Raw genomic sequence first — 22,544 nt, forward strand, 5'->3', positions numbered from 1 at the left:
ATATAGGTTTATTCCAACAGCACTAATAACTTGCCTGGCTTGCCAAGCTTATTACACAGTAATGTTTCTTTAATTCTTCACTTCCCAATCAAAAGGTGCAGACAGTAGGTATGGGAATTGTAGCAGTGATTCTTAGACCTGATATATATCCAGTATTAATTTTGCTAGAGTCTTCCTGAAATATCTATAGAAAAAATATTGACCACTTAGGATCTTTTAGGAGCAGGGAAGCCCAGGATATAATATCATTGATACATGGCCTAAGATCAGCCCTGCAACTTCATCTTCAGTCTGAAATCTGGCAAATGCTGTGCACTTGCATGAAGTTTACAGAATCAAACTGCAAAGAATAAGCCTGCCATATCTCCAGCTCGTCTTTGTGCGGCACAGATGTAAACCAGACAAAGCATGACAACCACATTTCTGTCAGAGTGAAAATACACGATATAGTGCTTATTCTGGCTGTGCAATTTATGCTTGGGCCACAAGGACAAATAAGCTTTGAGCTGGGGACTGGGCAAGAATGCTCTTAAAGTTCTATGATCCTTGGTCTGGCCATAAAGTGCTGTGGACACATGATGACTTATTAGACCTGAAATCTGCCAGGATGAAATTACTCCTCCAGAAAAAAATGTTCAAAAAATATTTTTAAAAATGCTGAAATATTGACCCAGTTGAGCAAAGACTGTGATTTGGGACCTGCTGAGCATTTCACTTTGTCTGTAGCAGCACTGATTTGGTATCAGGTGCTTCAAACTGTAGCCCTACAAAGCTTCCTGGGGAATTTTAATTCTAGCACACATCAGTGTAGCAGTCAAATGTAGCAAAAATGTAAAATACAGTTTTATCCAAGCTCCAGAAACAAAAAAATCTCTACAGCTCCTCTGCAAAATGATGCTTTCCACCCTTACATCCTGCTCCCAAGCCCAGAGAACTGCCTGTTTGCTGGGGACATCTGCATCACTTCTGCTATTGTCTGCCAGCAAGAAGGCCTGACCTGCATCTGAACACATTCCAGGGATATTTCAATAAAACTGCAGCTTCCCAGTAAGCCCAAAAGTCCTTGGTTAGGACATCCCTGTCCTATGCAAGCTAAACCAACTCTCCCATTTTTAATATGGCATGGCTGGTCCTCCCCCAGTCTCCTAATTAAATGCAAGAGGAAAAAAAATAGAAATCCTGACAGGACCCACCGAGTGGCCCCTCTTTCTGTGTGCTCATGTGGCTCCATTCTTGGAGGCTGACCCAGGGCAGAGCTCTGCTCTTCTACATATATTTTCCAGTGGAAGCATTTTTTTTCCTTCCGTAGATTTATTCAGACTCCAAACTTCAAATTCATCAAAACTGTCATGGACCATTTGCAGGATGGGAAGATATTGTGGGTCCAATCAGCGTGGGTGTCACAAACAATTATCCACTGCACAGTGATCCCAATTAGTAAACACCCTGCTAACAGGCCACCTCCCCAAGGATGCTGATTGCCTGTGACAGTAGTTTTTTTCAGGATGTCTGCTGGAAAACTACAACTTAAGCCTTTGTGGCTGGCTTCTGGCAAATTCCTTGTTAACCCTACAAAAGAATCTACACATGAATAATTAAAAATAGATTGAAGTAGAAATTTAAAGTACATTTAGCTTTGTCACCCAAACCCTTTATAACAAGACCTTCTTCTCATCTGGAATAAAATGGAAATTCTATTCCCTGTCTTGGCTTGTACAAGGCACTCTGTGTTTTGAAGCTTTGCTCTAGGCTTTTGGAACTAAAGAAAGATTTTCTTCTCTCCTTTTCTGTTGGTGCAAAACTCTTAAAGAGTTGCCTAAAGGACCAAGCTCAGTGAGTGTTTGAAACCTAGCTGCTTACTCCTTGCCTAAGGCATGCTGCCTTTTCTGCGGTATGCTACTATCTAAAAGAACAGTCTTTAACAATCCCAGAGCTATTTTTATGGAATGAAATCACAAAGACAGAAGCAAATGAAAATATAAAACTAAGTATTTTTTTTTTAAATAACCTTTTGACCACACAGTTCTCTCCTGAGATGGACTGGGGAGTGATCAGTCACTCCTCTTCACCCTGATCTACTATCAAATCAAAAGATCGCAAGCCCAAATCTGGTGTAACCCAGGAATAGTGCCACTACAAGTAGTGGAGCTGCAGAGAGACTGAAGAGAGGAAGGACAAAATTCTGCTTCCCACCATGTGAACTCATCTCCTGCAGTTCACCTAAGATGGGCCAGAAAACAACTAGCTGTAGCTAAAATTCAATACATGGTAGGTAATGCCAGGAGTATGGAAGTTTGAAGCTGCACTATAAGATCATGCTATGAACTACCTATTACTTGGATCGAAAGATTGCAGCTGAGTGGCTTCCACACTGAAAGCATCTCGTATTAGCATTGCTGCCTATAATGCAAAGGTTACAGTCTGACCAGTTTTGTGCATCCTTTGACTAGCCATAATTTTAAACGCTCTAATGCCTAAGTCACTGTTTCACACTGCTATCAGCAGATGCTCTGAAAGACTAAACTGACAAATGCCACATAAAGCAATATAAAAAGCCATACCTCAAGCAAAATGGACTGAAGAGTAGCAGTAAGTTGCAGTTTCCTCACTGGTGTCTACTGAGATGGGCCCAGGCAGCATCTGATGCAAACTGTGGAAATCAGATGAGGAAACCCTTCATCCTTCTCCAGAAGCAGCAAGCCAAGTGCAGTAAGGCAGGATTGTTTCAGGTTCAGCCCTTCCATTCCCCCAGCGCTGACTGTGTTTTACAGTGCTGCAGATGATGCCAGTGGAAACTCACCCGGAGCAGGGAAAACAATAAAGAAAGTATTCCTGTTCTCCAAGCAGGTGGTCAAAACTTCATAAGATGCAAGTTGGATGGAGAAATACACTACCGAGACACACAGGTTCCTCCCTGAACTGGCCACAGTACACAAATGACCTGCATGCATGCACGTCTCCAAGGACAGGACCTAAGTATGAGCTATGCATTAATGGTAAAGTCATCATAATTGGACTCCTCGGATGGCAAGTGGGCAGCTTTCTGAAAGAAAATCTCATATTGAGCCACAATTGGTTGGGCTACACAATATTCAAATCTAGTACAGGGCAGAGTAACTCCTTCCTCTGTGGGACCACTGGGTACAATCTCATGACCTGCCTGTAGTGAAATCTTAGTAATAATCCACAGAGTCCAATTATACAGAGGTAAGAAGACTGATTTGGTTATCAAGGCTGCCCCCCAGCCAGCAGTCTTGCTCCCAAGGAATGGGCTTTAGTGTCATACTCCATTTCCTTTCAAGTGTGCCAATTCCTCCCCTACCGCTCCGTAGTACTCCCACACCTCTGCGATTTTGGCAGCCTCCTGTACAGCCTTCCTCCTTATCCTCTGGCCTGGGGTGAGAGACTCTCTCCTTTAATATGTGGGGGGAAGTAGATTCATTTAATTCATCCCCCCTACTTTCAGCTCTGATTTCAATCCAGTTGATTGGTAATTTCTTGGCAGCAAATTCTACCTCAGCTATATCTTCAGCAGGCATAAACTGCCAAATCTCTACAGATTTCCACCGAGCTATGCTGCTTACCCCAGTCTACAGTCTGGCCCAATAACCTGTCTCCAGTTACCTTGTTGCTAGTCTTTCACACAGACCCAAGTATGCAAACACAAACTATACACCACTCACTTTGGTGTCTCTCACATTAAAGCTTTTAGGGTTCCTCCTTCCTAAAGAATTTTGCTCTCAGATGTTTTGTTCAGATAGAAAAACTTACTTGCTTCCTCTAACTTTCCATCACTTTCATGATTTTTATTCCACCAAAATTACTCAGCTTCCTGGTTTCTTCCATGCTTCATGTACAAGGTACTCACTAATGTTTGCAAAACATCGCACCTAAAACTGTCATTAAAATGCTCTTTACTGCTTTGCTAATGCACAGGAGGAGCCCTCAGTAAAATGGATGAATCAAAAACTTTCATCAGTCACATACACAGGTGGAAAACTTCATGATCAGAGACATGTATCATTTGTCATTTCTGCTAATCCACGTGACTGAGTTCCTATCCAAAACAAGCCAAACAATTTTGGAGGGAGGGCAATATCTTGTGAGATCCTGTATCAAATGCTCTACTAGGCTCCAACTGCAATATATCTAATACAATCCTTTTGTCCAATAATTTGCCTTTGCATGATTGAGGATGAAATTGCATAACTATTCCCTCCCTGCCTCTCCCCCAAGCACAATACCCTGTGGTTTGGAGCAATTTAAGACTTAGTTCAAGAATTTGTCTCACTTTTCTCCCATCCTGGTGGTCCACACTAAATGCCAACTCTTTCTCTTTTGCTTCCTTATTCCTTCTTTCCTGGTCCACAATGGCCCCAGCATCCAGAGATTCACCATCCTTTTTCTTCACCTTCATACTGGAAAGTCTTTGGGACAAAATGGAAGAGAAGAGCTCCAATATGTTCAACTCAGTTTATACAAATCTTAAAGGGGGTGCTATTGCTTTCTGATCCACCTCTGTCTTTCCAAAGGAGATTAAGAAAGACTCTGAATTCCTCTCTCAGCTGAAGAGACTGTTCAGTCAGTTGAAGGACTCTTCAGCCCTCTGTAAAACTGCAAGAGGCATGGACACTTGTGAATTTGGGCAAAAAAGTAGGCTGGCTCTCTCCAGGGGAAGGGTTTTGCACATCAAGTTGAATGAAGATAGACAATCTTAAAGAGGAAGGACACAGTTGTATTTCTAGCAGGGACACTGTGTGAGTAACTCCCTCTGAAGACAAAGCATTTAGCCTTTAGATATCCAAAGGCAGAAACCAGGAGCCACAGAGTCAGTCTTTGTGTCAACTGATGGAACAAGCATCCTCCAGCTATAAAAAAAATAGCTCTGAACACTGGGATAAAGCTGGGAGCCACGGGAAGTATCCTTGCAGCCGCAAGCAGATTTATGACCCAAAATTCAAACAGGAATTATCACTGCAACCACTGCTGATGCCAGGAGACATCCATTCTCTGCCTATCCATCCTGTTGGGCTCACAGATCCCCGTGGTCCTCCTCAGGACAGCCACGCAGTCTATGTGAAAGCACTTGGCTTCTGCGGATGCCATGAATTTTCTGCGTTCCCTACTATGCACACTCGCCAAGTAAGTCTTGATTTAGCTACAGTAATCTCTGCTGCCTGTTCCCATAGAGAGAAATGTTTATTTTATAGGCTCTGATCTCAAACGGATGGTAATAAATGGCCTGCTTCTCCATCAGAACAAGGTTGCTGACCCAATCTGCTGCCCAGCAATTGTGTATAAATACAGCCAACTCCAGAACTGCAGTAAGATCCAAGCCTGCCCCAATCGCCCTGGGCTGCCAAGCTGGCTGCCTCGCGTTGGTGTATCCCAGGCAGGGAAATCCTGGCCTGTAAATGAGACATGAGAGATGACGGGACATCAGGGAGATGCACCCTTTGAAGGACAGCAGGGCCTAATGGCTTTCGCCACTGCAAATCCAATATAAGCTACACAACCAAAAGGGAAAGACGTGGCCAGCAGGAGCTTCCTGAGCTATGAAGGAGCAACAGCACTTTGGCCTAGGAGGGAAGTAGCCCATACACATAGCTGCAGCAGCTCAAGACACCACTCCTTCACAGGGAAAGTGCACTGTGGATCAGCTTGAGAAATGGGAACGTTCTGGCCGAGCCTGCTTTCTGGCCTTGATGCTTCCAGGCCAGAGGACTGAGATGAAAGTCTGAGTTGAGCTTGAAGTGTTTTACTGCAAATGGCCACTTTGACACCATCACACACATGCATCCTGTCAGGTTTTGCATTAGGGCTCATGGCACTTCCAGAGCCAACAGCTTCGCAAAGCGTCACATCGAGCTAGCCAGCAATTCAGCACGTGGTCACTGTGCCCTCTTCAGCAGTGGCTCCCTGACCACACAATCCTGAGATCTTCGGGACTCTGGCATAGGACTACTGGTGTCATTTCTGTCCACACAGCCAGGACACAGGCAGTGGAGTTTTCACCAGTTTTATGAGCCTACACCAGGAGGGCAGGTGACACCTGGCCCAGGATAAAGCCTGCCACTACCAAGGGAATCCTCCAGGATGGTTTGAACCAGCCAAGAGAGCTTGTACTGGACCAGCATGCTCACTCGTGTGGCTGCAGTGTTTTGGATCCAGTACTAACAGCCCTAAAGACATTTTTATGGTATCATTGGGGTGAGGACTTTGCTTGAACTCCTTTGGTTTACGCCTTGATTTAAGCTAATGCATAATTCATAATGGGGATGATAACAGATGGCAACTTGTTAAGCCACAGGAACTCAATCAGTTGTGATCACATGACAACACCCTAAATAATTTAAATCATATCTTACTGCAAGAGCTGTTCTGCTGGGGCCCCATGTTACAGAGAGACACCAATGCCACACTGTGGGAGTCACCTTGCAAGGCAGTTGTTATCAAACTCCCCTGTTTGCAAAGGGAGAAACTGAGGCACAAGAGCAAATGGCTTCCACATGCTCACTCCATGAAAGTAGATTGCTGGTGTCCTCCCGCTCCTCTGACCACATACCAGCCATGAGGCCCTGGTCTGTCCTTCTCTATATATTGTGTATGTTTATACAGCTACTTGCAAGAGGCAAATTCAGGCAAAAAGCATTACTTAAAAAAAAGGGGTGACTGGTGCCTGTCCTTCACAGCATGGTTGCTAACTCCAAGCAGGACTCCAGAGAAGTCTATCACCAGACCAGACTTATTAGCAGGTATACGATCCAACCAGGATAAAGGGGTGATTCAATCCATAAAGAAATCCACTGAAAACAATGGATCTAAAAACTAGAACCAGATCCCAGCTTTCCACTGGCAAAACCCCACCCTTGCTCCTGGTTTACCCTTCTATACCAGAGAGGTTGCAGGGGCAGGGTCCAGAGAGTGTATCCACACCAATTCCGACTCCCAGTTTTCATACTCTACCCAGCGGTGCAGCCAATCAATGGGCCAGTGGGAAACAAGAGACTTTGTAGAAAAGGATTGTAAACTGGAGCAGTCCAAGCCATCATACCCTGAAATATTAAACCCAACTATAGGGCTCCTAATATTGGGTAAAAAAAGCCAGAGCTATGTGATACAAAAGTGATAATCCAACAGAAAGTCACAGGTTTAGCTTTTGCTGTTGTAGGCTTTATGTTAGATCAGGACTTGCTGTCTCCCTGCAGCAAAAGTGAGGGGATAAAGCCATCTCATCCGCTCTGCATAATTCACCAAAAATGCAGGCACATCCCCTCTTGCCACAGATCCCATTTGTTCTCCGTGTATGACATGACAATGAAATGTCAACCCCCATTCTCATGTCAGAATCTCTTTCTTCAGCAACTACAGGAGGAAACTACCTCTCCAACACATGGCCTAAACCTCGGTGACATGAAGACCCTTCGGTGTCTCTATGAGAAACAGGAGGCCCTGCCAAATCCCTCAGACACTTGAGGAAGCAATATGGCATGGAGGGAAGCAGGGACTTTTCTCTTACGAGTTTCAGCACCTTGGCTTTTCTTTCCATGAATTCCCAAATTCCCAGGCTGCCACATGCACATGAAACCTGGGGCTCTGCAGGAAAGTTTCATTCCCATTGTGTTGAATTGGTCTTCTGAATGAGAATACTCTTTAGGAAAGAAATGTTCCAGGAATATTCCAACACACTCAGGATTACAGAAATGCTTTTACCACTGCAGGGGACAAAGCACCATAAAGAATATAAAAACTTGAAGGAATTATTATAATCCTCTCAGCATACTTATCTACCCCTTTGAAAAGACACAGTGAGTTTGAGTCTTCCCTGGAATTCCAAATCAATCCTAATCAGTACAGTTAGTCCCAGCTGAAGCACAGGCATTGGTTGCTAACCATAAGCATAATTAACAGAGACTGCTGCCTCCTGCCTCCTAACATATTACAAGGGAACACTGCTTACACTACATTCATCCTTAAACATCATTGGACTGCCAAACCATTTTTACTCATCGCTTCTAAAGTCACCATCCTCTTTTTTAAATACTTCAAATATAAAAGTGCTCATGAGCCGACCAGCTAAATTCTCCTACAGTAACTGTTGCAGGCACTTCATCTCCTGAACAGAAAGGAAACTGCCACCTAAAAATCCTTCCCCATCACAGAGGTGTTTGCAGCCCTGTTTGTTGGTCTAAGCACAATGCATGGAGTTCTTCCACACACAAATTCTCACCAAAGCACAAGTGTCAACTTTCTCTCTGGTGCACTATCAGCACCTGGCGAAGTTGTCTGCAGAAATACTGTTACATAAAACACAGCTCCGTGTGTGCAAGATGCACCAGATTCTCAGGTGGACTAAACTCTTTGAATCCAAGATGCCAAATGACATGAGAGAGATACAGATCCATGTTTCCTCTAAATCTGTGTGTTAGCAGTGAAAGATGTAACAGTAGATGGTAACAACCCTGTCCTGATCTTCAGGCAACACTGCAAATCAGAACATACCCCATGCCATGGAGCATCCTAAAACAGAGCTTCCCCTCCAAAATGGTAATCAACCCCAAACTTCTCACAGATGAAACAGTTTTACACTCAGAACAAGGCCATGCAAAATGCCTCTGTGCTGCTTGGGGCAGGGCCCAATCCTCCATCACTTTGCTAAGTGACTCTAAAAGTCTCAAGGCGTTGCAGCCGGGGGCAGGCAGTACTGAAGCAGAGCCCAGGGAAAGAACAAACCACGGGTTTAACCACAGAGTGATTTCGTCCAGTTGAGTCTGGGCCTAAGGAAGCTCTCTCTTCATAAGGAGCAAAATCCGTTTTTGCCATCCTGAGTGCGCAGTCCCCAGACAAGGCTCGGAGTCTCCCCTCCATTCCCCTGTCCCCAGGGCTGCCTATAGCCTGGGTGCAGAGGCCAGCAGAGCCAGGCTGCAATCCCTGGGTGGGGTGCCAGGAGGAACCTCTCACCTGCAGCGACGGACACTGCCTCTCCACCTCACCTCCAGCCCAGGCTCAGCGATCAGCCCGGAGAGGAGGCCCTTTTTACACACAAGTAATTCAGCTTGCCTTTCTCAGAAGGAAACCTGCAGGAACCCACATCACTCACATGCCCACCTGTTCAGGCTCCTAAGGAATGCCTCTTTCCATCTGAAAAAGCAACCTGACAACTTTTTTTTTATTATTTCAAGCGAGTAATGACATGTCTGTCTCATTGCGCAAACCATCAAGGCACTAACTTCAAAAGCAATGAATCTTACACCTCACCCTTATTACAGAGAATAGAATTATAGGACATTTTTTAGCACAGGGAACTGGAGCGGTCTGAACCCAGACTGAACTTAATCTCCTAAACAGGCCCAAACCCAAATCTCTACTCCAAGTGCTTCCAAACTTCAGGGCAGGTTGCATCTGGCTTATGTCTCTTGGTCCCAAGCATGCCAAGTCCCGCGGCTCCATGCAGGTTCTTGACACACTCCCAGAAAACTGGTGTGTTGGCTACCTGCCTCTGGGGAGGAGAGACAGCCAAACGCAAGATCCTGCGACACAGTGACCTTGTGCGATAGAACTGCCCGAGGAACACGAATTGCCGGGGTTACTGAGACCAGCTCTAAAGCAACCGGTGCCAAGGACAGCTAGCTCAGCAGAGGGTGGTGGAGGGAGGGAGGCTGGAGCCGGGAGTGAGGAATGATCAAACTGAGAAAACCAGGGAGGGAAACGTGACCTGCCAGGCCGGGAGGGGTCTATAGACTATCCAACAGTGTCACCTGGTGGCAGCAGCTAAAGCTGCCGCGGGGGCAGGGCTCCTGCCCGGTCACCCACGGCCGGCGTAAAATGCATGGCTCTTTAAATTACACGAGTGACTCATGTAAGTGGATAAGTAACAGTTGCTAAGTCATTTTGATCTTGCCTGTAGCTATAAGGTCAGGGTATGGTTTTGGTCAAGCTGAGGAGTGAGAACTGCAAAACAAATTGTCTACCTGAATGCGCACGCTCCGGCTCTGGACTTCCCCGTGGCTACCAGCTGGCTTGCCCAGGCTAGTCACCGACAGCCAGACCTGCCCAAGGTAATCCCCAGCAAGGAGGCTGCCACATGTGCAATGTCTTTCGTGCAGCTGGCCAGCAGGAATCCAAGGTTGTCTTCAAAACCTGGCTTGCTAAATTGGAAAAAAAAAAAAAAAATCCTTTGGCTGTTTCCAGCCTTCCCCTTTCATTTTAGTTTTAAAGAGAATTCTGGATGAAAGGCCCGACTCAAAAAGGTGTAAATCACTATAAAAATACCAAGTGGAGATTTGGAGTGAACTCAATTAGGCTTGGAGAGTGACTTTCCCTCAAGCTAGCCCAGCCAGACGGGACCAGCACAGAGCAGCGAGCTTGCTAGGCCACGGAAAGAAGGGAGGCTGGGCACTAAGGCAGGAACTTTCCACTTTGAGCTGGCTGGTTTCTCACTGGCACGGGAGTAAGGAAATCACAACACAGACAGCAGACCACTGATACACGTGAGCAGTCACTGCATGGCAGACTCCCAAAAAAGATGTCACAAACCTCAGAAACCACAGAGGGTGACACATACACCCTTCTGAAAAGGATGGAGAAGCAGAGGCAGGGGAGATCCAGCGAGAAAGAAGCCATTTCTTCCCATGATGGCAAATCTGTGCTGAATTTTTTTCAGGGAAAGGTTCCCCTTCCTGGCACCCCAAGTCTTCCCACGATAATCTGACTTCTGGTGGTCCACAGGCCAAGACTGTCAGGTGTAGCCCATGGCCTGAGGAAACCTGTGGGCTGCCAGAGGAAACGGCAAGCTCAACAAGTGGGCATGGGGCTTCTCTCCTGCTCACCAAACCCACGTGTCAGACGTGTCATCAGTGTGAGCAGTGCAGAGAAGCCCCCATGCTTTGGGGCTGTGGCTGACCAGTGCTCCCCAGCATTATGGGGGCAGATATCAGGGGAGCTCTGTGAGCCAGCATATGCTTTCCCACCTACTGCTGTGTTTTAGCTGCCACAAGACAACAAGAGCTGGTCAGGTAACCAGCTCCATGTTAACCCAATGTATCTCTGCATCTACATCCCCCACTTCAAATTCAGAAACCTAGATGAGGTGCCTCAGCCCCCCTAGCAAGCATAAGGCATAAAAAACAGATTTCTTGGAGTGGGAACGGTCAAAGGCAAGCAAGCAGAGACAACACTTTGGATGCCTCCTCCTCCGAACACTATGTGCTGTCAGGCTTCTTCACATCCGGAGCTGGGAATGCTCTTCAAGGGCAGGCACTCCCTGTTGTGGGGGTGATTTTTTCCTTTTAAAAACTTAAGAAAGAGTACCAGCCTGGCAGAGTGCTCAGCGTATGTCCTGCACCCCAGGACAGTGGGTTCCTAAAACAGAGATGTCTCCTCAGGATCTTTTAGCAAGAGTGTGCTGAGATCAGAGCTCAGAGCCTGTCTGAGCACACGAGGCTTTCTCCTGTGGGGAACTCTGCCTCGCTCTACCCCTCTGCTTCCCAGCGAGAGCACCCCAAGCCTCCCTCAGCCCGCCCAGCAGCTCGTGGTTTCAGGCAGTCTCTGGGAGGTGTGTACAAACTCCCCTACGATGCAGAAAACCCAGCTCTCCCACTCTCTGTGTAGGTGTTTGGATTTTGACTTTGCCTAGGGTTTGACTCACGATGTGGGCGCAGCCCCCAGGGACTTCCCAGCTGTGGGGAGCCAGACAGCGACAGCCCGGAGCAGGCAGTGCTGGGAAGGTGTAGAAACAGAGCTACAGGCACACGGGGCGATCTGCAACCCACAGAGGAGGTGCACAGTGAGGGGAGGGGACCCCTCAAGTAAAACAGGTTAAGAGAGGTGAAACATTTGGGATTACGGGGGTTTGGGGTTTTTTTTCATAAGTCTGTGGCTTCAAGTGTATTTAGATGAAAGGAGAGATATCTATCCATCAACTTGTGCAGCCCCAGGACACTCACTGTTCCAGGACACTCTGACCCAAGCACTGCCTGTTTCCATCTGCTGCTCCTTCAAGAGTCCACACAGTGAGTACAGACACTTCCAAGTCACATTGGGTTTTCTGGCTGACAACAATTATTTTGATAAAAGACAAAACAAAAGAATGCAACCGCTCTGAATAAAGGCTAAATATTCCTAGTGCCTAGTTGCTATAACGTGAAATTTCAGTAATCCAAAAAGGATATCGTGCAGATTAATGAGGTTCTCCAGGACATAAAAACAGTTGAACACAATGTCAGACACTGCCAGTACAAAATAACCCACACGAGGGCAGGAACAAGCACAGCATGTAGCAGAAACACGCCAATGTGAAACCATTACATCCCACTTGTTAAAATACCTGTACTGAGCAGACCAGCGCTCAGCTTCACACAAAATCACTCAGGCAGCAGCCAGGCACAGGCTCTGAGCTAGTGTAACCCCAAAGGGCACCCCTGAAATCGAGTCAGAGACGTCTCTTTCAAACAAGTCTCTGTGCCCAGATTGCTCCCACAACTCCGTTACATCTGGAAGTGTAAATTCTCCAAAATGTTTATGTCATAATTATGATTTTCCAACATTTACATAAAATTCCCATTTACAAGAAAAAACAGATGAAAGTCTTCCACATGTGTTCAGGAATCCAGCTAGCAGATTTCTGCAGTTTCTTACATCACTTTCTTGCATACAATGATAAAATCACTCATAAGTTATTTTTCCCACAACTGATTTCATGCAGTGCTGAAGCTCCACATAAACCCTCTCGTGAGGTCCTGGAGGGGATGTTGGAATCACCTGCAAAGTCTGTAACTCTGACCAAGTTTATAAATCACAGCACATATCAGATTCCCGCACAAAGCTCTAGCAACCATCCCCTGGACACTGAGGAAGGGCAGGTTCCTCAGCCCCAATCCAGAGCCCACCCAGGACCAAGAGAAGGCCGTGTGTCCTGCAGATACAGACAGCATGCCAGGAGCTCTTAGGGAAAGAAGCAAGAGCCTTATTTCCTCACTGCAACCACATGGCATTAGCCTTGTCTCTTATGGTAATTAGGCTCATTTGGGGTGCATCTGTGTCTGTCTAGTCCCACTTGAGTCCTTGGCCCACCCTAACCAAGCTGGACACCAAGGTGCAGACCCCAAATGCAGATAAATTCCTCCTGCTTCATAAAAACTGGGAGTCAGGCAGAAGAATTGTGTTCCCACTGAGGATATGCTGAGAAGCTTGCCTGTTATTAGTCATCAGCAAATCCACATGTGGAAAGGTAAAAGACAATCAGATACACTAGAAATCCAGCTATATTAATCCTGCTGTTCAAGAAACTGTGTGCTTTAAAGAGTGAGGTAATTTGCACTTTTCAGGAGAGGAATAATGAAAGCAAGTTGCTGTATCTACTTTCAGAAGAGTATTTGAGAAGTACAGGGACTAACTCCCATGTGTCTAGGACTGGACTGCTCCAAGAAAAGAGCCTTTCCCCCCTGCACTCCAGGTTGAATCTGCTCCAGACAGGAAGGGTGAAAGCAAGCAAAGACTGAGGCTGGATGCAGCCCAGGACAGAGCTGCATCTGCTGTGTAGAGGGAGGGGAAGACAGGAGAGGGGGCTGTGCAGCAGGAAAAGTGCCTCTCTTCACCCTGAAGATGGGAACTCATGCTGTAAAAGGCAGAGCTAATGGGGAAACGGTATGCTGCTGCTCCACTCCTGCTCCTGCCCCCCCAAATCCACCCCATCGTAAAGACAGTGCCGAGGCTCAGAAGTGGATTCTTTTCAACTCTGCCACTAACCTCCTTTGCAGTCCTAGCTAGATTCTCCCCTCCTGGTGGGGATTACCCTTAAATCAGAGCACAAGCTAGAGATGTGGGATCTCTCTGTGCATTTATAAATAGCTCACCTACACATTTCACAGGAGGGCAAATGCCAGTAAGCAGCTTTAATGGAAGCCCCAGCAACGACAACAGCAGCAGCTAAAACACTACGACCTTTCTCCAATGTGTCCTTATTTCCAGCATCCATCACACTAATAGGGACAATTAAAACCTGGAAGAAGCCCCAGGACACTGACAATTAGTGACTGTAGGCCAGGCCTGAAACATAGTCAAGGATCAGTAGTTATGAATCTGTGAAACAGGCTGGGCAAGTCATAAGAACTAAGCACATGACTGGCACCTCTGCTCCCCGCCTCATTCTCCCCACAAGCCTGGACCACATCTCACATGTTTTCTGCACCAGGCTGTGGCCCTTCTCCTGCCCACACAACAGGCAGAGCTTTTAACTTGCCAGTTCCGCACAGACCACAGTGTGGGAGAAAGGTTTTAAGGCATAAATAAAACAAGCCCAACCTGGCCAGTGGCAGGAAAGCGATTCATCACTATTAAATCACGTGAGGATCAGCACACTCTGGTCAGGACTCCCAGGGTTAGGGATGTATTGCAGATACAGGCTGTGCCACTTGGCTGGACCCCATTAGGAGACAGAACACCCAGGTTAGTCCCAGCCTTCCCTGGATTGCATGACCTAGCACAGCAAACATGTCCTCCACCCCACAGCCCTGCCAAGGTCCACCCTTGAGACAAGCTGGATCACCGATCTGCAGCCCAACAGCAAGAACTGGCTGCTGTGAAGGCTGTGAGGTGGTACGTGTTTCTTCTGCCAGAGTTTCTGCCCCAAATCCTACAAGTCTGGATGGCTTTGCTAGGTCATCTGGTAAACACCACCTCCAGCAGAACTGGCTCAGGTGCTGCTACCGGTTTTGCTTCCAACACTACTGGGAATTTTGCCGATTTCAAGCAAATAAAGTTTAAATTATTGTGTTGTCTCTCCTTTTGCCCATTTGTCACTGTAAAAAAACCTGTAAACCACAGAAAGTGTTTTCAGTCCTGCTGCACACAGAGCACCTTTCTTTGCAATGAGGTCTCTAGCTTTGACAGAATCAACCTCAAATTAAACAAGGTCCAGCCTGGCCAGCAAAAGGGGACTTCCTGCTGGAAAATCTTTGCTCGGTAACATCAGGATTTACAGACCAGCCAGAGCCCACAGCACCAGGTGCTGTGTGGATGGCACAAACAGCCCCTGTCCCATAGGTTTTTAAAAGCAGCAGCCAAAGAAACGCAACAGGGAGAAGGGAAGAATTAACCCTCCATATAGTGTCTGATGGAAATTGCCATCTCGTAGTGATTTTCACTATGATTATTTGAAGATTGAGGGGAACATGAGTTTATTGCATGCTTTAGAGAAAAAGAACTTGTGAGAGCAGCACGCAGGCAGCAGACATTGCAGCAGTTGCGGGTGATGGCAGCCTTGCACAATGTAACACAGCATTAAAAAACAAGGGAAGTTGTTGCTGCAGCACGGTAACAGATCAAAGGCTGGGAGCACCCTAGGAGTGAAAGGAGTAGCTGATAACAGGGTGCAGTAACAGAGCTGATACATGGGTGCGACTCAGCCCCGAAGCACCTCAGTGGTGAAGATAGAGAGCCTTCAAATGAGTCACTGACAGATCAAATGCATTGTAAGAGCGACAACATGGCTGCGTGTGCCAGCAGGCGGCTGAGGCAGGAGAAATCCAAGGCTTTAGGCTCTCATAGCCTTGAAGAAGCTCTTGTTATTTCTAAAAACTTAAGCCTTGTGCCTGAACCAAAAATAATCATGTGCTTCCACCTCCCCTGTAGTCCCACCTGCAAATCCCTAAGCACAGCACTCAGGCCTTCCTCTGGCACAGAATGGCTGCCGCCTCCCACCCCAGAGCTGAGTTTCAGTTTCAGCTGCCCTTCGGCCTGCGCTGTGTGAAATGACAGAATCCGTCCGAATGAGAAATTGAGAAATCCTGTGCAAATCCAACTGAAGCAATGGTAATGTTGAAGAAATTAAAAACGGGACAGAGGTTTTTCCATCACAGCCCCTCTGCCTAAAATTCCTTCTGATTTTTAGTCCCGACAGTGGGTTTCACCTCTTTCACCTCCAAACTCCTGCATGGGGCTGCTGGTGCCAAGCAGCTGCAGTGCTCTACTACAAAACCTGGCAGCAGGAACACGACTTCATGTTCCCACATCACCGAGGGCAAACAAGGTGGTGTTTTGATCAGGAGGTAGAGGTGCCTCTTAAGAGCAAAAGAGGAGTTGTGGACCAGTCTTTAATATAAACCAGTTTCTTGTGCTGATTTAAGCCTAGCACCACGCAGGCCTGTGTTGCTGTGGAACAGAATAAGATAAAAAATAAAAAGGCACCAGATCTGTAAAACTGTTTCCATTCGGTGATTTTCTCCCGCAGCAGACTCGTTCCTACCAATTCTGTGCTTCAGTAATTAGAGCTTAAGAAATGCTCCAGCTTCACAGACTTGTTTCTCAAGCTTCAATGCGGAATTTAGACAATGAGAAACTGAAGAAGCAGGTCTTGCTTTAAAGGTCAAAACCTAATCCAAAAGGAATCTGCACAAGGCAAAAAGCCAGCAAGGAGTTCCCTGTTGCTCTATCACATCGCACCACATTTCAGCCTACACCAGGGAAACGCCAACTGCTTTTGTTCCTGGATATCAGATCCACGAGCACTACAGAAAACAGCCTTCACCTCAGAGCACTGCATGTTACTGCAAGTCCTGTCGCCACACGGCACTGCCCTTAGCTAGACTGATGTGGTCTGCAAACTGAGTGTATCCCGCCAGCCTGGGATTCACTGTGTTGTTTCCTACCTGCATAAAAAGAGCCTCCATGCTGCTCCCCTCTACAGTCTCTTGCTTGTTTGCATGGAATTCATGCTCCTACTCACAGCTCCACCGATGATAATAAGAGTGCAAAGCCTGTAAACGTTGGATTGGTATCACAACAGCCATGACACTCAAACACAGAGCACCATGGCACACCTCCCCTCCCTACAGCAGTAACTTCAGTGGCTCTGTGCCACAGGGTCGGAGGGATCCCGGAGAAGGGATCAGCAAGCAAGGCTAGGACGATTTGAGGACAAAATAAAAGCACCCAACAGCTACCCTGTAAAAGTGTGGTGCCTCACAGACTTGTTCAGTGCAACAAGAACATCAGAAGTTTCCATTTCAGATCGTTTCACTTCTAAAATGTCACTGCAGGAGTTTACTCCTGCACAAACTGAGCTCTACAGTCTACTATTACGTCAAGTTTCCTCAGTTAACTTGGCTGAAGGATAGAGTGAGTATTCAAGTGCCTGCCTCTGGGTGGGTCTCTCAGGGTGCTGCTGCAGCTTGACACTGAATATCCTGTTTGTATTGTTTCTCCTCTTCACCAGAAGCTCAGCCAGGGCCACTCCACCATCAGAAATAATTATGTCGTTACAGTTCATCTGAAGATGAACTCACATGTCAACATGTCATTTACCTAAAATGACAGTAAAGAACTGTAACAAACATAGGGAAATAAATGATCTTTAAAAAAAGTGATTTTACCTACAACCACACATATTAAAAATGGATTAGTCATAACTGCAGGTTTTTTCAGGGCTCTGTTCCAAATCTGATTCTATTGAATGGCTACACTTGGTATTTCTGCATCTTTGTGCTTTCGGCTTGTTTTAAAGTTCAGCCTTTGCTTTCATTTTCCACAGCTTGTGAAGCTTGTTTCAGGAAGAATGAACAACCTCCTTGCAATTGCTTCATTTTCCAGCCCAGAGCCATGGAGATGTGTTGTGAGATGGTCTGAGTTGAAGAGCTGAAAACAAACCCATACAGTGAAGCAGAGGGGGCAGAGCTGCTCAGCCCCTGCAGTCAGCTGTTCTCTCCTTTCAGTCGTGTTTCCCTTAACATACTGTTCCACTCTTTTAATGCTCCCATCATGCTGCTTCCATTCAAGGGAAACAGTATGAAACTTCATTTTTGTATTCAGGAGACCAGCGGGTACTCAGCTTCTGCTGCAGAAAAAACGGTCACGGTTCAGCTCCCGTCCCCTTTGGGCACTAGAATAGCAATGGGGACAGACTTGCTGGAGAAGGCACATCACCACCACGAGATCTGTTCACCTTTCTCCTTTCCCTTTCAGCCCCACTACGGTTTGTAGCAGCTGTAAAAATTAATAGATATTGAGGAGCTAATGATACCCCTCCATTCCCCTATAAAGCTTGTTAGATAGCCATCTTAAAAGCACTGTATTAGAGCTAAATATTGTAATTATGATTACTAGTGTATATGAGTGCCAGCTTGAGACCAAGGTAAACTGCCTCTTTGCAAATCACTGCTGACAGCAGGCTTTGCCTTGGCAGTTACCCCAACACAAATCTCCTTTCTAGCTGGCCAAAAGCTGTGAAAGCAGCAAAAATTCCTAGCGTAGACGAAGTCTAGAAGTATATTGCATGAATCTGTCAGCTGGTGCTGGTGAATACTCACACACTTCTTGTGTCTGCTAAAATCTCTGCTTTGTGTGAAGCTGCACAGCTACCTCAGGGGTCAGATGCATCTGTGCGTCTGGTTACTCGTCCCTTGCAACTGCACTTTTCAGGGGGTTTACACAGTGATTCACTACACAAATGGTTTTAACCCCTCTGCTAAAGGCAACCAACCACCATTCATCAATATCTACATATAAGAAATGTGATTTTCAATAATTCAGGGGGATTTGCACTATCTGGTTCCCGAGGCACTTTCTTAAAACCCACCTATGACTTTATCTATAAATAAAGCAGAAGCAGGAAACTGGAGGAGACTGGGTGGGACAAGGGGAGGGAGGGAAGGAGGGAAGGAAGGAAGGAAGGAAGGAGGGAAGGAAGGAGGGAAGGAAGGAGGGAAGGAAGGAGGGAAGGAAGGAGGGAAGGAAGGAAGGAAGGAAGGAAGGAAGGAAGGAAGGAAGGAAGGAAGGAAGGAAGGAAGGAAGGAAGGAAGGAAGGAAGGAGGGAAGGAAGGAGGGAAGGAAGGAGGGAAGGAAGGAAGGAGGGAAGGAAGGAAGGAAGGAAGGGAGGGAGGAAGTCATTCCAGAAAACCTAAATTAATTCTTTGCCACACTATACAAAAGCTGGGTTCTGCAATCTCTCAGATACTCTTTCTTCAGGTAGTACAGAGTTCCTTCACCGCAACAGCCACCTATACTAAAAAGCAAGAAGTACCTTGCCCAGCCAACCCAAAAGGTTAGGGAAACCTTTGTAAAGATGTTCCTCTTGGCAGTGCTTAGTACGTTTAGGGGTACAGGGACAAGGTATTTCTCACCAGTAAACTACCTTCTCGTCTCCACTGGGTGATGGGATTTCGGGCAAGGCAACACCATTCACTTTGCTGCCTCTGCTGTTAATCTAATTCAAATCCACAAAAAAGCATTTACCCTGCAGCCTGTGGAGTGTCTCTGTTCATCTGGCAGATAGGACAGAAGCCTCTTCTTATAATCCTGAGATCCAACTGTATTAGGTGCCTAAATCCCAAACCGTTAACATCAGTGAGAAGAAGTGTTCTTCCCTTCCAGACGTACGAGCTGGGTTTCATACAGGCTCACACACACAACTCATTCACGCAACAACTGCAAAGGAATTTCTTCCAGATACTGTAACCTCAGCTTTCACACAACTTCTGTGCTTATGTACCATATAGTGGCAGAGCACTGTAATTAAATTTTGTCCTGATTTCCCATATTTAGTCATTATTTATAAAAGATTTATGAACAGTAAGTTTTAGCTCATACTAAGCTTCCCTTGGTAGTATATTCCTATGGTATTTCCAACAAAATATGAGAAAGATACTCTTTTGTCCTGAGTAAAACATACATGTGAAATTAAAGATTTGGTGGCAACTTAATAAACTTTACATTCCTTTCTATCAAAGTCTCTAAGTATATATATGGCTGGGAAGGTACAACAAAGAGCGAAACAAAATCAGGGTGGCAAAGGATGTTTTCCAATTACATCTGACATTTGGGTTGGAATTCCCCAACAGCTGTAAACAACAAGGGAAACCTCCAAATTCAACAAGCCAGAGAGTCACCTCTTAAGTTTGGCTGCAAGTTTATGTTCCACGAGAGCAATACAGCTGTTTATCTTTGAGGGAAAACGCTGCATTCGCTGTTTAAATAGTGAGAAAGCTGTAAACACTGTTTAAATAGTGAAAAAGCCGTAAACAAAGGACTGACTTTAAAACAGGTTTATGAAAAAAAGCATAAAAGCATCTTCAGTTAAAAACACAAATTAACTGAACACTCCTACTGTAACATCTCTGCAGAAGTGATTGCAGTTCTCCATCAAACTCTGCTTTAAGGCAAAGCCAGGTTCAATGTCACAGCATGACCACTTACCAAAACAGTTGCCTCTGTTCCAAAATGTCTCTTTTCTGTAACATAGGGGTTCCTCGTGTCCCGACAGTCTTCAGGATACACATATGATGCATACTGTAGAAAATAACTACCTTCCATAAAGTAATGCAATCAAGTAACTAGTAAACGTGTGTCATATCAAACTGGCAATTGCACAGGCACAAACTCCAAGTTATCCAAAGGCAGATCTTGAGGATATTTGTTCCCCACTCCATTTTCTTTCTTTGCCTTGTCTCCTTGCACCTCCTGGTGCCCCATAAGGAAAGACTCACTCGCTGCTTTTCTTGTTCTCAGTTAGACAAGTTTGCTGTGCTTTTCCCTGCAACTTTTCTTGATTTGACAACGCATGAAAAACATTTGCAAACTGGGACTTCCAGGCTGAATATTGTAACTTCTAGAAAAAGATGTACCCATCCCTTCACTATGCCGGAATATACGATCTTGTCCTTTAAGTGGTCTCAGGAGAAATGCTGTCAGTCTGTAAAAATTAACTTTAGGACCAGTACACCTAACTCTCAAAGTTAAGTTGAGCTGCTATGTCCAAGTGTTACTCTTACGTATCAGTAAATTCAAATTCCCTTCAAACTTTCTTCAGGACAGCTGGACTGTAAGGCATAGGTAACTTAACGGTAAAGCATTCTCTTCCTTCTTAGTCATCTGGGATTACAATCAGTTCCTCCATTACTTTTGGTATGTTTTCATTAGTTAGCTCAGCGCAAATTTACAGGAGCACTTCCTTGAAATAAATCTGAAAGCAATAATGGCATCTAATAAAATATCTTACTTTTTCCTACAAACTTTTCCTCCATTAGCAGGGGAAAATGTTGCCAACTGACTTCATCAGGCTGTGAAGATTAAACCATTATAATATGCTTCAAAAATAAGAAAGTGTAATTTAAATGTTGGCCACATGAGTAAGCAGTGAGTCAATATTCAGCGTATTAACTGAAAGCATTTGAAGCACTGGAATTTTTCTGAAGCCTGCCAAGCTTAACAGTTTCTTTTATACCTGGTGATCAGTGTGAATGAAAGACCTTCCTTAGATCCAGAAGCTGAAGTTCAGTCATATGCACATTACCTCAATTCCACTGAATGTCAGCCTGCAGAGAAAAAGAAAAAAAAAAAAAATCAAAGAATGAGCACAATGAAGGAGCTGTGATTACCTTTCGGGTCAGTATATAAGCAATATGAGACCACTGGTGGCATACTGCAATCTAAAAATTAACCCGAAACCTTGCCAGTCCAACACACTGACCCATCAGTTTGTCTCTTTCTACAAACTCAGGAGCAGAGACAGACACTGAGCCCTGGAAGTTCATATGCGTTAAGACACCTAAATACTGCTGATGTCCCCTACACTTGAAAGTTTCCTTTACACTGAATGTGATTTGTATCTAAAGCTTCAGACAGCTGTTTCTAGATTCCTAATCCCTGTGCTTTCAGTGATGTCAGCCACAATTAACACAAAAGTTTGCCAGAAAACACAAGCCTCCAAAGACTAATGTATATATGTAGATACCAACAATCATCCTGGCAAATCTTTTATCTGTTTTTTCCTTCCTCCTCTTCTCTGGACATAGAAAAGACAGTGTTAAAACGAGGTGATAGATTTTGCCTGGGAGATTGCCAGGAGATCTGTATCTACTGACTTTGGTGTGGTACTAGAGTTCACTAAGCGTTTTTAAGAAATATATACAACTCAGCTTCTGCTTTAGGCACTATTTAAATTTTTTTGCTATCTGATTGCATTCTGCTTCACTTAGTAGAGATTCACATCTCTGCTGTATTATGCACTTAAAGAACACATTTCTACAGAGAAACGAGCTGGATGCTGGCAGGGATGGTAGCCCAGCCTGTGGTCAGACAGTAATTTCTGGGTGTACTCCTGTGAACCCCGTGCTCCACTTGGGCAGGCCCAAAAGGCTGCTGCCCACCTCCTCCCTCCCCAGGTCCAGCTACCACCCACAAATGCAGACAAGGCAGGACCTTTCGGCAGGGGCCAGGGCTGCGTGTCGCATTAAAACCGAGCCTCATCACCTCAGGGAAGGACACCCGCCCGAGCTGCTCCCTCCCTGTCCTCAGATACCCAGGAGGTGCGCCTGGCCTGGCCTGGCCTTGCTTTTCCCGCCTCGCCTAGCCGCCCCCCTCACCCCCGCCCCGGGCCTTGTCGTGTTTGGCTGCGAAAGGCCAGTCACCACCCCGCCGGCCATGCCCCTGAGGGGCTTTTTCAGTGCTAGCAGCCGTAATTAAAGCAGGCACTACCGGCAGCGGGCAGGAGGCCGGCCCTGCGGCCTGCCCCCGGCCGCCCGGCTCCCGCTAGGCCGCGGCGCGGCCCGACC

General features: G+C 46.0%; 1 long non-coding RNA gene across 1 annotated transcript; it reads right to left on the bottom strand.

Annotated features, from left to right (window-relative positions):
* Positions 1-2,578: 2,578 nt before the first annotated feature.
* Positions 2,579-21,359, bottom strand: LOC141961273 (uncharacterized). Its single transcript, XR_012633756.1, has 3 exons — positions 21,215-21,359; positions 20,188-20,953; positions 2,579-2,650 (listed from the first exon to the last, which is right to left on the bottom strand). It is a non-coding gene; the product is annotated as an uncharacterized LOC141961273 (long non-coding RNA).
* Between the last annotated feature and the right edge of the window lie 1,185 nt (positions 21,360-22,544).

The sequence above is a fragment of the Athene noctua genome, chromosome 5, assembly GCF_965140245.1.
Source record: "Athene noctua chromosome 5, bAthNoc1.hap1.1, whole genome shotgun sequence".
Taxonomy (NCBI): domain Eukaryota; kingdom Metazoa; phylum Chordata; class Aves; order Strigiformes; family Strigidae; genus Athene; species Athene noctua.